Genomic DNA, 21322 nt, shown 5'->3' with positions numbered 1-21322 from the left:
TTATCTCGTGGAAAGATCAGCTTCTGTTCATTTTAGTCACTGTAGTCTTCCTGTTCAAATGTTCATGCCTATCATAAAAGTTGTTGTTAAGCCTAAATTGGATTTATCAACTGTGAAGTGGGACCACCAGCATGTGTGAGATAAGGTGTGCACAAGTAAGAAGACGACATCTGTTATTTGTGATTTTTAACTTTTGCAAGTGTTGAAAGCTGAACCTAAAAAAAAAATCAACAAGGAGCTGATACTGGATTTAGATTCGATAAACTGCTGCTAAAACCTGGATGCCAACCATTACAGTAATGCTGATAAAAGATAACACTCACCTCACTCTCGCCACCTTTCCCTCCTCCCCTCCTTCAACCCTCCCCCTCCCTCTCCCAGTCCCTCCCTCGCTCCCTCTAAGGCCTCCCTGTCTTTTCTCTTTGACAGTGAGCAGGTCCCTGTTGGCACTCCGTGCTCTTTTACAATATTGTGAGAAAGGAGAAAGAGACAGACAGAGAGAGAGAGAGAGAGAGGGAGTGAGAAAAAGAAAGAGAGAGGGAGACTGCCAGAAACACTATACAATATCAAAGCAGCCAGTGCACAGCCAACAGAGCTTTGATAGCAGGCAGGGAGGGGTGCGGGTCAGAGAAAAAACACGAGGAGAGAGTCTCGGTGAACTGTTTAAAGAGGGGAGCGCGATCTGTTGGGAGCCCTACATTGAGGGGAGAGTGGGGTGGATGAGGCTTTGAGGTAGTGAGTGTTTTTCAGCTGGATGTCCTGCAGTCAGAAAAAATTAAGCAGGGCTCCCTCTCTGTGTCTGTCTGTCTCCCTCTGTCTCTTTCGCCTCTGGCTTTTCCACTTATCTTTAACAAACAGCAGCTCAGGCTCTCAGCCACTGGCCGACAGTTTGTCCCAACAACAAAAAACCATGGCAACAACCACTGGAAGAGCCCGTCCGGTTCCAAAGGTCCGCCCTCGCTGGCTTCTCCAACTCCCCTTGCTCTTTGAGCCTTTAGCAAATTTGGCTGAAACGGAAGATTTCGATCAATAAGCAAATGACCTAAAACGTGGTGGTGATCAAGAAACCGCACGGCCTCACGTTTGGTTGAGAAACAGGTTGAGATTGTAGAGCTGATTAGATCAACTTTGGCTGAGAAAGGCGGTCAGAGCCCACACACAAAAAAAGTGCCCCGGTTGGGAAGAGAGAGTGGGATTTAAAAAAAAAAAAAAAAAAAGTGAGAGAAGGACAAGGCAGTGAGGCAGCAGTTTGTCAGTAGCCCGTCCTGTCCTCTCCAGCCTGCCTTTGCTGACGATACTTACACCGCTTCTGCTGATGATACAACTCTGCTTACATCCTTCACTCCTCCCTCCCACTCCTACAAGCTGTTTTTAACACTGCACAAGATGTCAAATGAAACGTGTTCTGAATGCTGATAAAACAAAATTCAGGCTGTTTACAAACTCACAAACAGGCCAAAAACAGAAAAGTGATATGAGGAATCACAAGTATGAGACCTTCAGATGCTTTTTCTCTTCATGAGGGCAGGTTTGAGCAGAAGTTAATATCCAATCAAATAACACATCACATGAGGACTTTATTTATTTATGAACATTTTCATAGCATATTATATCTTCACAGCCCCAACAGATAAACTGTGAATCAACTTTACATGTAAACAAAGGTGTATTCTATGTAATTACACAAAATTTCTAGACTTTTTTTCTGGTATCACAGCTCATTACTTTTTTTGCTACTTGACCAAAATGTTTCCACAGCACAAAAATGTCAAGTATCAAACACCTGGCATCAAACGTCTGATCTTTTCTTCTGCTTAAGTTTTTGTATGGCTGATTGTGTTACGATAAAATCTAATATTTTAGAAGTTTGGATTCTTTTGTTAAATAAAAAACTAGTATATGTTGAGATTTCAAAACATATGGTATTTTATTTTGTAGTTCATCCCCACTGCACTGCCAGAAAAAAATAGGTCGTATAATCGCACTGCATCACATCCTGCCAACTAGGTGGAAAACCTGGGACACTGGGACGTGGTATTTGTATTTGTTTGAGGAACTTTTTGGTATCAGATCCAAACCTCATGTATCATATCGGCACTGTGAACTTTAAAAGCATACAGGTATATATTCAGTTTATAGTATATTTTCTATGGTTTTCTATATTTTATTTGATAGTTTAATAGGAAACACAGAGAACCAGCTGCACCTTAACACATTCAAGGACCAAGACGACTCCAGATTTGATTTTCTGACAAAGTAACACAGATTTCTTAAAGTCAGCTGGAAGTCTATGAGAAGATGTGTGCAGTCCTATAAAGGACCATTGACTGATGAATCAGGTTTGACAAAAATAAACCTGTGCAGGTTGCTCTCACTGTGATGGATGATTTTTCTAAGGCAACTTTAAAATCTCTGCAATTTGATTTCTTTGCAGCCTAAGCTCAATGGAAAAAAATGGCTGCCTGGAAAGTAGGAAAAATATGTGCAGAGGAGTAAAGCAGCTACAATCCATGAAAGGTTTGGTCCTTTAAGGCTGAAATCAGATTTTACTCAAGACACAAGTCATGTTTTTTTTCCTTTTCCTGAGACAGAGAGGTTGCACCCATTAACATACTAGCACTATGTTGTTTTATTGTCATATGCATTACCACTTTTTTGTTCGAGCTGCTGTAGCACTGAGCGGTGTTACTGACAGCACATCTGTCTGTGATCAGTGTCACCTTCCATGTTCGAGGTGACAGCCTCCTCATCCACTGCTCGACTTATTCCCCCTAACAGTCTTATATAAATATACAGTATAAGGCCACTCAGGTTCTGCTAACTCTGCTTTCTCACGTTTTACTCTCTGCAATCCCAGGATTTGTTGTAGTTATCTCTGTCCCTGAGGTCAGAGATGAATTAGGCAAATGTGCCTTTATGTACTCTGTTCCCTCTTCATGGAGCTGGCTGCAAAATTATTTAAAGCTGAAAGCTCTCTCGGTGAGTTTACACGGTTAATGAAGGTTCTTGTGGCAGACTCAATAAGGAGCTGTCTTTGCTTTGTTTAGTCAAGATTTAAATAGGTTTGGCAATGAGCCTGCTGGTTTGACGCTGAAGTGTTGCCTATTGAAGGGCTTATAAAGTAGTCTCTCGGCTACGTGGCTTTGATTGTATTTAGCTTTTTTGTGTTTTTCTGTTTGGGACTTTTCTGTTTGTATGCTGCGCCTTTGCCAAACTCCCCTGACAGAGGGGTTTTTTTTCATCCGTGGGGCTGCCCAGTTTAAATAAAGGTTAAATAACATTTGGACAGAAGTTCGTCTACATGTTAACCCTTAACAACTTTGCCTCCCAGAAAAGCAGATGCTATGATTCCTTGCTTTCTTTCACAACCTCTCTCTTGCATTTTTCTAATCAGCAGTTCCAGAGAACAGCAGCGAAACACATAGAGGGTGACCACGAGTGCAACTGACAGGAGTGGACAAGAAAGAAAGAGTGAGGGGGAGTAAAAGAAAGAGGGTAGTTATATCCTAGGGTCATTAGCAGCATTTCAAAGTCACCCGGTATTTCAGCGTATGCTGTTTGACAGGCCCTGCCAACAGAATTAGGGATGAGGGATGATGGTGCCGTGATTAGATGTGTAACTCAGGGGAAAGACAGGGCCTGAGCCATGGTTACAGTACACTCACACACTCACATCTATGCACGGCTGTAGAAAGAAAAACCATGAAGGAAAGAGTGAGGAGAAGAGAGATATGATAACTCTAGTCTTAAGATGCTTTCAAGCATTGATTAGAGAGCCCCCAGACCCTCTGTTTCAATGCACAGACCTGATGCGAGTCAGCCTGATAAACGCCGTGACTCCCCTGGCTCCCCCTATGAGTGAATTGAATTCCCAAATTACCAGGCTTAAGATAACATACCTGGCTAAATTGCCGCGCTTTATAAATCTCAAATCTCTTTGTAGATATTCATCAAAGGCTGTTTCACTCCTGATGCGGAGAACACAGGAGATGGGAAACAGGAGAACAACACACAATGTGGTTCATATTAAGGCCTCTGATCTTCTATCTCGAGTCCCTCGTTTTCCGCTACATTCCTTTAGCCAGGGGTGATGCGTGGGAGAAAAAGGGGGGCTGGCATCCTCAGTGCCAGTGCAAAATATGCGGCGAAGCGTCCTTGTTAGCTTGAGGTTTCTAGAGTAAAGTGGGGGGCAAATAATGCTTTATCTGCCTCTGCCTCTTCAGCCTTTTATTACAGTATAACATGATCTAGCTTTGCTTGAGCTCCCATGCAACAATTGTCTATCCCTGTATCTTTCTCCGCATTACCTCAGGAGGGTACTTCAAACCTCCTGCTGGATACTTTCAGTTCGTCTTACAGCTTTCTGTCTCATTCCTCCCCGACGTCAACTCTGGAGCAAAGTCTGAAGTTTCCATCTGCCTGGTGCCAAATGAATGCCAGTGATAGTAGCATTTGTTGGATAAACTGAGAAGGGTCCATCTGTTGCAGACTCACTTAAAGACACACTCACTCTAACATTAACCCTAAACACAACCAACACGGCCGCTCAAAGACAGGCTAACCCTTGAGCAGGAGTTGAAAGCAACACAAGGGGCTGAGTGGTGGTGGATGTGGGGCCACAGGTACCACTGTGATGAGGAGATATGATCCAGGAGTAGAAGGTCCATGAAGGTGATGCTCATGAACCTTCAGTTCTGAATTTTATGTTTTATATCCTTTGTCGTCAAAATCGTGAGGTTAACAATACAACTATGCTGCTTATGCTACAAACTAATCTATCAGCAAGATGACCTGGTAACATGATCAGTGTATTTGATTGGTCAATGCAGCAAGTTCCCACAGCACATCGTATTGTGTGGAGGACAAAGTCATTCCAGGTTCAACTGTGGATTTTTTGTCTGACTCCAGGTCTCCTTGTTGGTACCAAGTAGCAACCACCGGGGCAGAAAAATAAAGCCAACATGGAAGTGCTAAAAACTGCAGTTCCTTGGATGACTCCTTAAGGCTGCCTCCAAAAGTACAAAGTTATACATAATTGAGTGACAAGTGAGAGTATGCTTCCAACAAACCTGCATCAACCAAAGTCTCAGCTCCATACACGCCCCACGTCTTTGCCCATTTTTCAATTAGCTAGGACTTAGGTGGAGTCAGGCGCTGCCAAGATGGCGATGATGGAGCAGCCCACCTTGAGCTTCAGAACCGCTCTTCAGAAACCTACCGCTGACGTCACAGAGGCTACATTTTTCTTTATTCACAGTCTATGGTTGGTGCCGGTGCCCCTAGTGCATCAACAGAAGCTCCTCAGTGAAATGAATGACAATGTTGCACTGTTTCACTCAGTGTTACTGTTGGTCTAAACATAGCCGAATGCCTTCCACGCACGATTCTGAGCAGAACGGCTTTTGAGCCATTGTTTCCAAGAAAAAAGGCCAAGACAAATCTTGCAGCGGTGCTACATTTGTTCAGATTTTACACCTCATTGCTGCACTCAACTGTTATTAGAATTTCAACCCTGGTGGTTGCTGACCTGTGTATGATGTACAATCTGATTACAGCTGACTGACAGAAGATTAGGCATGAAGAAGTATTTTTGTACAGAGGGGGAACTCGCAGACGAGGTGCGAAGTGTTGATGCAGGTAGAGGTGAGAATTGCCATCCAGCAAGTTGAGTTTGAGCGATAAATCCATAACTTCAAAGGCACATCAGACACACAGAGGTCTATAAGGCTCTGAGGAAAACTTAACAACCCTGGAAAGTTATCGTAGCAGCTATCTTTTGTTACGATTATTGGTGTTTGCTTCCTCGCAGCTTGAACGCAGTGGTCTCATGGTCTAGATGTAGGTGTGTTTTGGCTTTTCTTGAGCAGTTCTTGTATACACAGCATTTATGATGAATCAGCTTTGAGCTGAGCCGAGCTGGGACTCAGCACTGAGCGTGTGCTGAGTGCAGCTCAGGCCACTGATCATGTGCAGAAAGCCTTAGGTTTACCCTATTCATAGCTGTCTCTAAAGGGCGCATGTCTCTAACCAGTCATATTCTGTAATCTGTAAGCTGCAGATAAGATCTACTCATTAAGGGTCACTGGCTGGTAACATTCAAATGCTTCAGTTATGCAGTATACATTATCCCTCTTCCACAGTCTTAGCGAGAGAGTTTCTTATTTCATTTTATTCATGAAAAAGCTCTGAAAACAAGTCGGTGAACATACTTCAATCTAAAAAAGCAGTCATAGTTGCAGTCCATGGTAAATATGATTCCTGGAGGGTTCATACTTTTTAGTTTAACAGCTGTTGGCAGGTGAGGCACAAAGTTAATTTCAGTCACTGCTCCTGAGAAATACCACAGCATGGAGAAAAGCCATCAACTAGACAGGCAAATAAAAACTTTGTTCTCTAGTGTTTCCCCTATAATCGTATTCTTGTTAGGGTGGAAAAACCTGTGAAATAGCATCAGACACGACAACTCTCCAGTGGAACCCATACTAATGAAATATTTTTAGGTTTGCTGGAAGCTACTCAGATGAAAAAATACACCCTTTACACAATTTAACAGCTGAAAAAAACCTGGTCAAGTGTTGCTGTTTAGTGACAGATTTTGGACGATGTGCACAACGTAACACTAGTTTTAATCGGCAGTTATAAAAGAGGAGAGGAGCTCCAGTGACAGCATCCACGGGAGACCATAATGCAATGCTCAAGACGGGATGCATTTGAAAGGATGCATCTCACTTTTTCTTGACTGGAAAAGAAATCTCTAACTCGCTCCACAGATATGTTACACCAGCAGCTGAAAATCACAATCTGAGGTAGGGGATGAGCGGGGAGTTGGGGTGTCAAAAGGCATTCAGGGAAGTGTAGGAAAACACAAAATAAAGATGACGAGAGAAGCTGAGGGAATGTGGATACAACAAAAAAAAAAAAAATGACAACTGCTTATTCACAAAATAACTGAATGCGTTGGACATCCCAGCCTAATGATTTACAACAGCGTAGGAGCAGCTGAGGCTGGAATTTTCCTCTGAGGCAGGGCGTTCCACTCTTTTACCAAACAGCAAGGGAAACTCCAGTGTTCACACTTGCACACACGCACGCGCACACAAGCTTGCATTCCTGCACAGATACACAGATGAAAGCCGAATACTGGAAGACGAAAGCCATGCGCATTTGCACGCATTTACACATACATCTCTTCCCCTTTTTGCTCTTTTACAGCAGTTTCCTGTGCGCTCTCTCTCTCTCCCTCTCTCTCTCTCTCTCTCTCTCTTTCTCTCTCTCTCTATGTCTCATGGCACATTCAGAGCATGAACGCCAGAGTCAGCAAGTCTGGACACAGCTGCTGAATATTCAGCCCCGCGCTCCCTCTTTTCTCTCACCATCTCTCGTTTTCTCTCACCTCAAACCCTCCTCATTCCTCCCTCTCTCGCTCCATTCTTTCTCTACTTCTAGCTCAATCTGCCGCCACCGCTGCCTCTGCTCTCTGTGCTCCACTTTCATTAAGGGGCTCTCCTCTGATAGCCCTTCATATAACACTTAATCATCATAACAATAAGAGCACTCTCTCTCTGACGAATCACCTCGAGGGGCCGGCCCTAAAGATCCTCCGCTAACTGATGTCATTAACCGCCGGGGCTCCCGATTGGCTGGAGGAGCGCGGGAGAGCCCGCCCCAGGTGTTTGACGGAGGGGCTCTGTGGGAGCATGCAGGTCGGACAGGCCAAGGACATTCCTCTTAAGGAGAGGAGCGGAGAAAACCCACACACAAGCACCCGCTCGCGTGTGCCCAGGCACAAAGGCTCTTGCCGGGAAGCAGAAGACAAGGCGTGTTTGGTTTTGCAGTCAAGAGAGAGATGAATAAGACTATTGAATGGAGGGGAGAGAGGTTTGAATAACAGTATTTTATATGAATGGATCTTCAGGGAAATGACTGCTCCGTCGCTCCCTCTGCTCTGTATTTTCGGCTGCGATTTGACAACAGACTTGAGTGTGAGTGTGTGTGTGTGTGTGTGTGTGTGTGCGCGCGTGTGGGGGGGGGGTTCATTTTGGCTGATTGAGTCTATGCTGCTATCACGCTGTGGAAGTGACAGCGTGCCATATTATGTTGTTGTGGGTGCTTGCATAGATGAACAGTGACGCGGACAACAACACGCGCACACACACACGAACACACACACACACACACACACACACACACACACACACACACACACACACACAACATGCACGCACACACACAGAAAACTGCGCACACACACTCGTCCAAACTGCTGTGAAATCACAGCTGTTCTCAGTTGCTATGCGGCAGTCGCACCATCGTCTCAGATAACACACACACACACACACATAGAAGTGTGAGACGGGGACAGTAACACCAGACTTGGCAGGGTCGGAAGGTCACAGGGGGTATTGTGACAAAGTTGCCTAGCAACAAATACAAGGCACACATAATTTCCAGAGTGATCTCCTGTGTGCCCCTGACCAGATCTGGATGTATGTATGATGAATTTGTTGCCCGTTGATGATTGTTTCGCACCTGTTTTTGAAGAAATGTGTCCAATGTGCTGGTGCTTCATTACAGACCTCAGCAAATCTCGCACCATTGTTAGCACGCCACAGTGAAACCAAAGGCTACAGTTAGCGGCATGCCGGCTTGGAAGTTTGCAACTACTGTGGGGTTAAAGAGGAGCACATACACTCACAGGTTGAAGGATGTAAATATTTATCTTCTTCTTTGTGTAAATGTCTTACAAACTCAGTCAAGTGCAAATGACAAATGCACAATAAAATCATCAGTAGACACACGTTAAATCCATCAAGTCATATTCCCGTTCTGACCTTATTCCTCATTCTGTATTTGCCGCTATTGTCCCTTGAGGCTTGCCATACTGCTGTACAGCAGAAAGCATTACCAAACACAGAGTACAGTAACAGGAAAGTGACATTGACTACAACCTAGAAAAGTGTGTTTCATCAGGACTGCAGGTAGCTCAGCCCATCTGTGTACTGAATTCTTTATAGGTTAACACAGCAACAAGGCTGCTGTCCTATCTACCTCTATCCCTTTGTGCACACTACTTTTTCCAAACAGTGAGCTGGGGAGGAACTTGGGATTCTGCCGGAGCTGAATTATGGACCACTTTTAGATGTCTTACCGGCTACAATGGTAAACACCACCCGCAGGAGATTTGTATCATTCGCCTAAAGGAAATGGTAGCTCAGGGCACAGGATGTGACAGAACATAAATTAACGCTGAAATGAAAAGGGAGGGTCAAAGGAAGAGATCCTGATGAGCTGTATTATGGGAAGGGTAGTTTTTGAAGCTCAATCCACAGTAAAGATTGAACGCCAGCCTTCTGCGGCACTGATGTTCCCCGTTCTGTTTTTTATCTGTCTCAAACTGTCTCAAAATCACACAGTGTAGCTGTAATAATGTGATGTTGTATTCTTACGTACTGATCCCTGATCTATATGAACAGGTTTAATACTTTTTAGGTGAAGGATAAACTGTATTTCAGCTTAGAGTCCTCAGTGAGTGAGGAGTGAGTTGTTATAAGTGACGTTATAATTACAGTCAGTCTGACATTTTCTCATATGTGCACACACACAGTCACACATTTAATATCTGAGTCATATCAAAGCAAAAATACGTTTCTTCCTGAAGACTCAATAATTATATTCTCTATAACACAGTAAAAAAAATAATGAAGTTGACTTGTTTGGCATTACTCAAAATAACCTGCTGCGCGCACTAAAACCATCATCAAATCGATAAATGAGATTTTTTTTTAAATGGAGTTAAAAGCAGTGGCCTCTGTTTTTACCTTGCTGCCTTGTTTTAGTCAGTGATGTCACATGTCAGCCCCTCCGTCTCCTCCGTCTCCCGCGTCTCTGCCGTCTCTTTCCACTGTGCGCAGTGGAACAAAGCAGAGATGGCAGAGAAACTTATCTTTAAAAAGAAACTGCACAGTGTTGTGGAATAATTTGGAAAACTGTCACAGAGAGCGAACCCTATCTCAGAGAATGCCAGTCACACACACACACAAGCTTACAAGCATGCACGCACACACACACACACACACACACACTAACACACACACACACACACTAACACACTCTCACAGGGACTTTGGTGTTTACATCATATGGGAAGGTATTTTTTCCCCTTACACTGCCAGGGAACAGGCCCACGCATGGACACACAGACGCTGACTAAGGTCTTAAGACTTCTGGGGTGGGGGGGTTGAGCGTGTACATGTGTACAAGTGTGTGTGCATATGTATATAATTAATGTTGTGTATCTGTGTCGCACTTGTTAAGTGAAGCTCCAACATCATTGCTGAAATGATTTATTTGTGCTGCTACAGTGTGAAGTATGTGTGTGGGTTTCATGTTTGTGTGTATTTAAGGGTGTGTGTGTGTGTCTGTGTGTGTGTATGTTTGTGTAGTGGCATCAAATCATCCTGTTTGGTGTTAAGCTCTTATGTGGTTAGTGGAATGTACAGTAGAGAGTTTGTGGCTTTAGCGGGGCGGAGCTAATGCTAATCAGTTTATCCTGAAAATCTGCATATTTTTTTGTGTGTATTCAAACCATTTGTGTGTCTGTGTGTGTGTTTGTGTGTGTGTGTGTGTGTTGCTGCTCAGTTCATAAACCTTTAAGTCACTGTGTGGTGTGATTTCCCTTCGGTTTGGGGTTTGAGGTTAGAGAGAGGAAAAGTGGGAGAGGACGGGAGAAAAGACAAAGTGTGTTTGTGCGTCTTTGTGTGCGTATTCATGTCTGTTAAAAGCTCCCAGTTCTCCAATCCAAAGCTGGCTGATGGCTGATGTTCAGAGCTCCAACCACAACGCTTGGAGAACACAACAGGCGGCCTATTCAACCCAAGACACAAATAGAGCTCTTTTCCTCTGTGCTTAACATCCCGTAGCTCAAACGGCGAGCTAAAAACAGATATTTTTGTCGGGAGCTGAAGAAGGCCAACCACCAAAAAATTACTCTTCTTTCTCCATGACGCTGTTTTCTTTTGCTAAAATAAGAACTGGCACGTACAGTATCTGTGGAGACGACCCAGCATCATCTCTTTATCCTTTCATTCACTGCCTGTGAGTACAGCAGCTTCTCGGGATGCGAATCAACAAAGGTCAGACAGTCGCAGACGGAGGGCAACAAGGAGATGGAGTTACCAGTTGCGAGACACTGGGGTATCCATTTCAAATAGAAGCCACTCTCCAAGGGCTGCAACAGGCTGCAACACTGTGTGTGTGTGTGTGTGTGTGTGTTTGTGTGTGCGTGTGTTGTAGCAGCATCTTTAAGCACTTCATGTTGCTGAGAACAACATATAAAGAACAATAAAGTATCTATCAGCTGTAAACTCTTTCCACTTTAAGGGAAAGGACGAGGGGGAAAGTGGGGAGGAGGAAACACATTATATAAATCAGATGGTTCCTGAGGTCATTTTTGTCTCCACACACAAGTATGCATGCCAACATACACACACACACGCACACAGTGTATGGCTGCATCCACTTATGACATCACTGTAGCTAGCCAGAAAGACAGGAGAGTCACAGAGAGCCAAGCTGACGTCATCCCATTCATTCAATGTCAATTACGTAATCATGGTGTCCAACGCCTGCGGGACAGACATGCTGTGAGTGTGTGTGTGTGTGTGTGTGCGTTTTTTTTTTTTTTTTTTTTGTGATCGCATGCAGGGCAAGAACACATAATTGCAATCTCATGTGTGAGAGGAGACATAAAATGAGGCATGCTTATGACATCATTAGTGGGAGGCGGCCTGGCGTGAGTGTGGCGGCCTGGCGTTAGTGTGACATGGCTGAGAGTGTTTGGGTAGAAGAGGAGGAGACAGAGCGCTGTGAACAGACCCGGCTGGAGGAGTTATGCAACACAAATCCAACTCAACAGACTAGAAAGGGCCTTTTTTGTCTTTTCTCTGTGTGAGTACAGTGTATACACAACGTGTGTATGTGTGCGTGCGTTTGTCTTAAGTGACTTTTCTGTAGCACTTTTACTTGAGGCAAAGAACACATTAAAAACACACAAGCACTCAAGCATATTCCTGAAACGCACACTGAAATATACACACACACACACAAACACAAACACACACAAACACATGCATATACATACACACTCACTCTACCCCCACTTATAAACAAAGCTTCCTAAGGACAGGAAATCCTTCCACCCACGTTCCTGTGTTGCCTGGCAACCAGAGCAGCGTCACCGTGTGCATGCCTCCACCGCTGCAAACAGCACATACACACAAACATGAAGACAGAGACACACACACACACACACACACATACAAAACTGCGACTCCTTGAACTCTGCTCCTTTAAAAGCGCCCAAAAAAAAAACAAAAAAAACCACCAGATAACTGAGCCAGAGCTGAGCAGGCTGATATTCACCACAGCTGCCCTCCAGTCCGTCAGCTATGGATCTAAACCAAACATGACATCACCCCTTGTAAACATAAAACACTTTTTCCCCCATTTATAAGTTCTATTTTTACACCCGCTGACGTCTTTCAATGCGTGATAGTGCGCACACACATGTGTCTGTGAGTCTGCTCTGTATGTGTCAGTGTGTGTTTATGCGCATGCACTTGTGTGCCACTGTGCGAGGATGCGACCAGCAATAGCTCAGCACGCCTAAGTAGACGGAGGCTAATTGAGCTGAGGTGCCCAGCACTGTGGACAATGAGTCCATTTCAAATCAGCAGGAGGCCTATTGAAGACAATTATGACCTGGGGGATACAGAGGAGCATTATTCTTCTCAGCCATCTTGGCCACTCAGGCCGGCTGTGTTTCCACTGCAATTTTAAAACCTGCTTTTAACTCTTCAGTTGTTTTAACACATTCAGCAGAACATGAAAGGCACAGTTCACCTACCAAAACATGCAGACATTAAATAACTGATTGCAAGCGTATTACCTAATCATTCCTATTATAGAGACAGAAAGTATGACAACCAAACACGTCACCGTCTTCCTCTAAACTCTAATTAATAACAGCATCTGTCCGTCCAGCCATCTGTCCATCTGTCTCATTCTCATGAGCGTGATATCTCAGTAACGCCTCGAGGAAATTTCCTCAAATTTAGCACAAACATTCACTTGGACTCAAGGATGAACTGATCAGACTTTGGTGGTCAAAGGTCAAAGGTCAAGGTCACTGTGACCTCAGGTCCATCCCATTCTTGGGAGTACGTCTTAACAGGAAAGACTGGAGGGAATTTCCTTTCATCCAGCACAGGATGAACTGATTAGCTTTTGGTGGTCAAAGGTCAAAGGTCAAGGTCATGTGACCTTACAAAACACATTTTTAGCTATAACTCAGGAATTCATACACTAATTATGGCAAAACACACTTAATACCAAGTTAAAAAAAAGTGAATAGTACAGCAAAAACCTTTAAGAGACACTCTGTGTCTGTTGTTGTGCATAAGCCTAAAATTTCCTCCCAGCTCAGTGTGAATGTTTTGAAAGTCAACACAGTTCACATCTAAGTTTAAAACATTATAAAGTTAACTGAGAGGGCATTTCAGCATTGGAAGGTGCCGCTGGGGGCAAAATGTAACACACAAAATACGTGGGTTATGCTGCAAAGGCTGTTTGGGAGAAATTTTAATGTGGTTGAGACACATAACGGTTACGAGCGGCTGCTACAGCATACAAGATACCGCTAGCAAACTAATCTGCCTGCATATTTACAGCCATATGACTGCTACCAACAATTCAAGTCTGGAGCTCTGCCCACTAACTGTTATTTCAGCCAGCTGAAGAAACAGGCGTCTGGTCCGAGCTTTGTAGTTGAGAGAAAGATCAGACGCATCATCTTGCTACTTACCTAGCTAGCTAAATTGCTATATTCATAAAAAATAGCAACAGAAAAATAGAGACAAGTGATGAGACTGACGCAGCAGTGCAGGTTGATGTAAGGTAAGTCAACTTAAAGGAATAGCAACTCTTAAAACAGCACATACTTTGATTATCTTGAAAAGTTAACCATTAATAACAACCGCGACCACAGCTTCAGTGTTAACTGGAAGCTGGACCACTCACAACTGATTGGTTTGGGCAATATACACTAAAATAATCTGTCCTAATTGTTGAGATGAGTACAATGTCAGGACGAATGGATGGAGTAACACAAAATTAAATTTAGTCTCTACAACAGGCTGCTATCCTTTTGAACACAACGGCTGTGGGTTTGACAACATTGTTTCATGACTTTATTTAAACTTTATTTAAACACCTTACAATGGATGAGGTTCAACAGGAAGTAATTATAGAAAATGGTGATTTTTGTCTGTGCTATTCCTGATTGAGCTGCGCCCTCTTAATAATCTGATATTTCTCCATCCACTCACTCTGAACAGAGTTAATAGAAGTTTTTGCTGGACGACAGGTGAGTAACTTACATAAATGCGTGTGTGCTTCGCTACTTTTTCAAGGACAGTAAAAAGTTTTGCTCTTCTTCAGTGATCACCTTCTTCCACCACGAGTACACAAATTAGCAGGGCTAACAACACCTGCACATTTGTTAGCAATCCTAAAAATATTTGTGTGCTGTTTTTGTGTTAATGAGAGTTTAGAAAAAGGCAGAGATGGAAGTACAAGGTTATTTCCTGTGTGTTTATTTTCGTGCAACCTTTAGTCAAGTTTTCACTGAGCCAGAGATGAACGGTTAATGACTGAGGTTGCTTTAATCTTTTTTTTTTTTGGGGGGGGGGGGGGGGGGTGAACAATGCCTTTAATTAGTTTAACTATTTTTAGTCGTCTTGGATCCAGTGGGAATCAAACCCTTCACAATAGAAGTTGTAGCGCCATGATTTACTGAACTGAGTGTCTCGCTGTGAATGCTTTACATTACTGCATCTGTGGGAAACACAACTTATTGCGCTGCGCGAGTGCATAACAAAAGGTCACGAGGATTTTTCGACTGACAGTCCAACACACAGCATCAACACCGCAGCGTCTCTGTCCTCTTTTTGCTGAGTAAACACACAGCGAGTCCATCATAACTATAACACTAAAGAAGTCGGGGTATTTTTTTTTTCACTTTTGCTGATAAGCTGCTCTTCTGTAGTGTTTACCTTTTAGAACTACATGTTCTGTACCTCTGCAGTACACTTTTTCTGACTGTGCATTTTAGACAGGCTGCCATATGGCTCATGGGCCACAGCTGACCACAGCACAGCAGTGGGTTATAGTGTAGCTCCAGGCAAGGCTAATACAATCAGAAATATTAAAATGGCAATTTCTGAGTATTTTTACCCTGAATAAATCATGAAGAAAACGGTCTGATGCTTTTATTCAAAACCCAGACTGTTCAATTCATTCACACATGAATTATAGATCCATTATGGACTGTTTGAGCTGTGTTGAGGGAATCACACGAACAACAGTTGTACTGAGTGCACACTAGCCATCCTTACCAATTATCTGTGTCTGGGGTGGAGCCTGAATTCAATATTCAATTTACACTGTTCAATTTTTTTCGTCAGAGCTTCCGATTGAGAAACCGCCAGGAACCGACAAAAACAGTGCGGGCTGCCTGCGAGAGCCCCAACTGTCTCCAAAGTGAAAAAGAAGCGGGCTAACTGAACGCCGCACCACAGGGGTGTCCATTGAGAGACAGGGAGAGGTGGAGGGGCGAGAACTCCATTGAGCGCAGCCATGGGGGGTCAATATGTGAATGAACGTTTGCCATGGAGGTGAATTATGAATGAGCAGCACTCTGAGCACTCCTGGAGAGAGCATGTCAGCCTCCGTCTCCTTCACTCCATCTCCTCCGCTCCTCCTCCTCCTCCTCCTCCTCCTGTCCTAAAATCTCCATCAGCCGTCCCTTCCCTTCCTCTCTGCCTCTGTTTCATCTCTCACTACTGGATTAATCTTCTCATCTGCCTTATTCTCGGTCATCTGATCGCTTTACCTCCCTCCACACACACACACACACACACACACACACACACACACCCCCTTCATCCTCCACCTCCTGTCTCCAGACCAGGGGGAGATGGAGGTAGACACACACGCCGTCTGTCTGAAGAGACGACAGAACATTCTTCCCCCCTGCACATACATATTTACACAGCCTTACACACACACAGACACACACACACACACACACACACACAGTAGCAAAAGATAATACAAAAGCAAACAGTCCTGCACGTGCAAAGGCAGACGCATGCATTAAGTGAAACGCTCACAGGCACTGACACACACACATTTCTCCCAGCTGTTCTCCTGGCCACAGAGCTCGCCCGTGTGTGTGTGTGTGTGTGTGTGTGTGTGTGTATTCGTCTGTGTGTAATCCAATGTGCTGCTGCTCAGCCTGTGCCACGCTCTCTCCTCTGTTGCTGTGCGTCTGATCAGATCTGCCTCCCTCAACCTGTTTGCCGTCTATGGCACACACACACACGCACGCGCGCGCACACACACGCACTCTCACACACATATAGAAGCTGCTACTACTTATCCAGCCTCATTCAGTGTCAGCCAAGCTTTGGGAAAACAGAAAATTCATTCAGTGCAACCTCCAAGCAGTGACTGTGTGTGTGTTACCTGCTGCGCTAAAAACTCCTTAACACTCACATGCAAATGGACACACACACACACACACACACAGAGAGAGAGAGAGAGAGAGAGAGAGATGAGAGAGAGTAAGAGAAAGAGGGGTTAAAGGGACTTCTTAAAAGGGAGTGCTACCCCCCCCACCATTTTGCTTGAGCTTAACTTAAAGTAGCCTACTGGAGAAGTGTGTGTGTGTGTGTGTGTGTGTGTGTGTGTGTGTGTGTGTGTGTTGGAATGGGATCACGTTGTTCCCTAAAAAGTATCCACTCCTTTTGATCCCTTCACTCCAGTTTACAGCGGTCAGCTCAGCTCGCTTACACACTTTGGCCCCCTTTTTAGCTTGTGGAAAAACAACCCTTAAAACTCACACACACACACACACATACCCACATACACAAACACACACACACAAACCAATGTATATATAGGCGACACACACACTTACACAGTCACAGACACATGTGCCCCCCCCCCTCCACACACACACACACACACACACACACACACACACCTCCACATCCACTATTCCCTTTAAGTGAGGAGCCATGCAGCATATGTCAACACCCCGCACACACACACACACACACACACACACACACACACACACACACACACACACACACCTCTGCGTACAGCCATGAAAGCCCCATAAAGTCACCTTAGGATCCTTCTGTGTTCCAGGCGAGCCCCTTCTTCACACTCTTCCTCTCCTCTGTCAGACTTCTCTCTCTCCTCCTCTCCTCCTTTCCTTCCTTCCTTCCTTCCGTGCTGTCCGTCCGTCCTTCTTCTCTCTCTCTCTCTCTCTCTCTCTCTCTCTCTCCCTCTCTTCGTCTTGGTGCTCGGTCAGTTCCCAGCGTTTTTCCCGAGCCCCTCCATATCCGCCCCGCCAGTCGCTTCTACCACCGAGCGAGCGTACCTACACACACACACACGCACACGCACACAAGCCGCTGCGTTCCTATAGTCTCTCTCTCTCTCTCTCTCTCTCTCTCCCTGTTTATCCCTCTCTGCGCTCACACACTCTCTCTCTCTCCTCTGTCGGAAAGAGCTCGGTGTGTGTGTGTGTGTGTGTATGTGTGTGTGCGGGGATGCGTGTGTTTCTGTGCTCTGCCTTGCCCCGCCAGCAGCAGAGGACTTCCCCCGGCGCCCGACCCGGGTCCTAGCGCTAGTTGGGTTCACTGAAAGAATGCCATTGTGTACGGAAGGTATACCCAAAGATCGTCTATGGTTTTGACAAGACGACTCACTCAATAGCTTGGCACAAAAGGGGAAATATTCTGGCATTAACGCATCTTTAATTGTGCCTTTAAGCACGTGTGATAAATAATAATAGCTTATTATATGTAATAGATGAAAAAGTGGGGGGGGGGGGGGGGTCACCAAAAAATGTGTTTCACCACAAATTTTATCCCAATGGCCTCAGAAAAATCTATTTTAGGTTATGCCATACCACACAAAAACACACACTATACCAACACCATCATACAGTGAAGCAAGTGGAGAAAATTAATCTTTAAAAAAAATCACAAAAAATACTTCACCCTTGAATTAATTAGTGAGTTTTTGGTGCAGGAAAATTATAAATTGGAAGCACATACATTTCCAGGTAGCACAGCCATAATTGCAAAATACGTCAAGTCAGAAATTTGCAGAGCAAACAAATCAGCTTGTAATGGGCTTCACTGAGAGACAACTGTGCAGTGCTACAGATAGCTGCTGCTTCAGCCATCCAAGGAGGCTCATTTAGAGAATTTAACATCCAAAGGTAGTAGGTTTTTCTTTTTTTTAGTCAGTAAGTTGTTTTGAGTCTGTACCCCAGTGGTCGCTATGGCAACAGCAGGGCAGAAGCAGAGGCTGAGAGCCATGCAAGGGTGTAGGAGCTGTTATAGATGGAGGATGGAGGGGACGTGTCCTCTGCACATGATCGAGTCTGAGCTCTGTCTCACCTGTTTGTTCAGACCATAAATCATAATTTCACATTGTCTGCAGCGAAGTCAGACTCTGACGGAGGAGCTTTTAAACCTGATTCCTTTATGGTGTGTGTGAAAATCCTTCCCACCCTCTACCCCGCCGCGTACAAATCCACAGTGCCCCCCTGCCCACCTCCAAAATCAGATCTCTGAGCTGCATCACTGTGTGAGACACAGGCAAAGATTAAAACATGTGAGTGATGGCGTACACACCCCACTCCCCCCACCCCCACTCCCCGACAGAGTGACTCATCCTCTCGAAAATATTCAATCTTTGGTGCAGCTACCTTCTTCCTCCTCTCCCTACCCCTCCCTCCCTCTTCTCCCTCCCGTCCTTTCTCAGAGCGTCATCAGGTTGCCATAGCAACGGCCCGCCTATGGGAGACAGAGATCAGTTCATTATGGACCATGGGATCCAGAAACTGAAGGACATGGTTTTTTTCTGTGAACACAGGAAGTGGGAGCCCTTAACAGGAAAGCTTGAACTTGTTCTTGGTTAAACAGCCAGTGCAGCGCTGCGTGGCTTTGCAGAAGGAAGTTTTGCTGAGTGCTGTTTGGGGTAGACAGGAACTGTGTTGATCCATTTAAGCCCTTCAAAAACACAAGTAATGCATGTCTACCATCCCAGCATGTTGCTAAAAATAAAGCTAATTTGACGAGATATGCAAATGGACTGCTTTGAGGTGTAAACATGTTGCCTCAAGAAACAGTTAAACAGAACTTGCACACACGCTTCTGAATTAATGGATCTGACAGACGTGGCAGTGATCGGCCTACTGAAAGCCACAGTCAGGAAATCCAAATGTGCTCTCATTTTATTTATGGGTGGGGAAATCGAAGTGGGAAAAGTGCAACGCAAGTGCTCAAGTGGAGAGATGGAAGCACAAAATACACCAAGGAAACTGTTTTGTTTGATAAAGATCAAAGGGAATTGTTAGGAGAATGAAGTGTGTTTACAAGTCATCAAATCCAGGCTGCTTCTCCCTGCCCCTGTTCTTACTGTGGGGGGGGGCATGTGTGTACGTGTATATGTGTGTGTGTTTGTAGTCCAAGCCTGGAGGGCTGCATTAAGCTGAAGTGACAGTGGGGATCTTTAAGATGTCTTCCAAAGTTTGCTATTGAGGGAAATCCTATCTCTAAGTCCAAGAAACAACAAAGGAAAGGAGAGGAGAGGAGAGGAGGAAGAATGAGAAATAAAAAATACAATAGGAGGACTGAGGTGGAACTTTAGATAAGACACAGTTGCAGGAAAAGAACAAGACAAAGTTCATGTAGCATGGTTAAGCTCAGAGATAAATGATGATTTTTACGAGCAACAAGTGACCAAACAAAATATAACTGGGTTGGGTCAATCTACTGAAAAAACAAGTTCACATTTCTAAAGAAACTGGGCTGAAACAGCTCTAGAGTGTGAAAATGGTGTCAAATCATTCAGTGTGAAATTAACTCCTATTGATGATTATTATACAGAATGTAAACATACTATTACTACTATACTAAAATACTGAGTGTAATCCAGTGCATTTGATGGTGGTTAGAGATAAATATGAAAACCAATGTAAAGAATAATTACACGTTAATGTTACTCCTTTGTATGTGTGAATAGGTCTGCAGCCTTGCTGATGACTCCAGCGCTGCAGTCTGACCCTGCTCAGCTTTAGTTTGAAAGGGTGAACACATGTTGCCATAGCAACGACAGGGCTACTTTAGGTTTACTACAGATATTCCCGATGATGTCCAACCAGATCAGTCATACATTTTTTCCGTAACCGATCCCAAAGATGCTTGAATTTCATTTCCAGCTGGTAACCAAGGCAACCATCCGAGTGATTACATGGCTCGGGCCCATGCATGGCAACCAGATCTAGATCAACTAGATCTGCACAGGTACTAGAGTTCAGACATGGGCCATTTTCTGCTAATAATCAACTTCTGTTATAAGCAGAATAGACAGCTCTCACTATAATTGAAGTTGGGCCAAGTTTGTATCTGGGAAGTCATATCATCAAATTTTATTACAATTTCTATCTTATTTTTGTTTTGGACGTTATTTTCACTGGCAGTTACATCATTGTGCACATTAAATAAAGTCTACAAACCGATGTCTTGCTTGAACTTTGACCTGCTGCACTTGCTGTGCAAAATAGGGATTATTACTCACTGGTTCCCTCACTGTCAGTCCTACCTCAGAATAAAGTGGTTTAGACGATCTGACTCCTTTGTCAACTTGTGTACAAGTCATCTCATCGTCTGACTGCTTGTGGTCCCGCTCCTGTCAGACTTCACTGTAGCTCTGTGTTCCCTGATCCCAGCAATTATTGTGGTGAGCACAATGTTACGTTATTGTAACTGAAAAAAAAACAATGCAAAAAAAATCAGATTGGAAAATAATAACCAACAACCTCAACAGTCATAGGAACAGTTGAACACATACTTGTGTTAATTATGTGTCACTCATAAGGTTTCTATGTGAAACAAATGTTTGCTGCCCTGAAAAATACGTCCTGGAGTATATAGCACCGATGTCCTGGCTATAAAGTAGCACTTGATTAAAACGACAAAAGTTTGTGTTCCAGTTACGTCAGAAGGACTCAGCTGGACTTCACATGCTGCAAATAAACAGCAGGGATTAAGGATAAAGGCCACAAGGTGAAATGGACTAAACCTCTGAATCATCCATTCACACACTAAGAATATGCACTTACTGTACATACACTCACAGTGACACACACAGTTCACAGACAGTGGGAAGCGTCCAT

General features: G+C 44.2%; 1 protein-coding gene across 2 annotated transcripts in view; it reads right to left on the bottom strand.

Moving 5' to 3' along the window:
* Positions 1 to 17689, bottom strand: part of ches1 (checkpoint suppressor 1) — a 60554-nt gene extending 42865 nt beyond the window's left edge. Inside the window, exons 1-2 of one of the 2 annotated variants that reach the window (XM_071478679.1) lie at positions 17252 to 17689; positions 9819 to 9901 (exon numbers count right to left, since the gene is read on the bottom strand). The gene's annotated coding sequence lies outside the window, so the exon portion shown is untranslated. The remainder of the gene's footprint in view (positions 1 to 9818; positions 9902 to 17251) is intronic. The other variant, XM_071478680.1, reaches the window with a different exon arrangement.
* Positions 17690 to 21322: the final 3633 nt, after the last annotated feature.

The sequence above is a fragment of the Trachinotus anak genome, unplaced genomic scaffold (genome assembly GCF_046630095.1).
Source record: "Trachinotus anak isolate AG129_WGS33_773 ecotype Australia unplaced genomic scaffold, CSIRO_AGI_Tana_v1 ptg000005l, whole genome shotgun sequence".
NCBI classification, from domain to species: domain Eukaryota; kingdom Metazoa; phylum Chordata; class Actinopteri; order Carangiformes; family Carangidae; genus Trachinotus; species Trachinotus anak.
The sequence above is the reverse complement of the archived record's forward strand: the minus strand, read 5'-3'. Positions and strand labels throughout refer to the sequence as shown.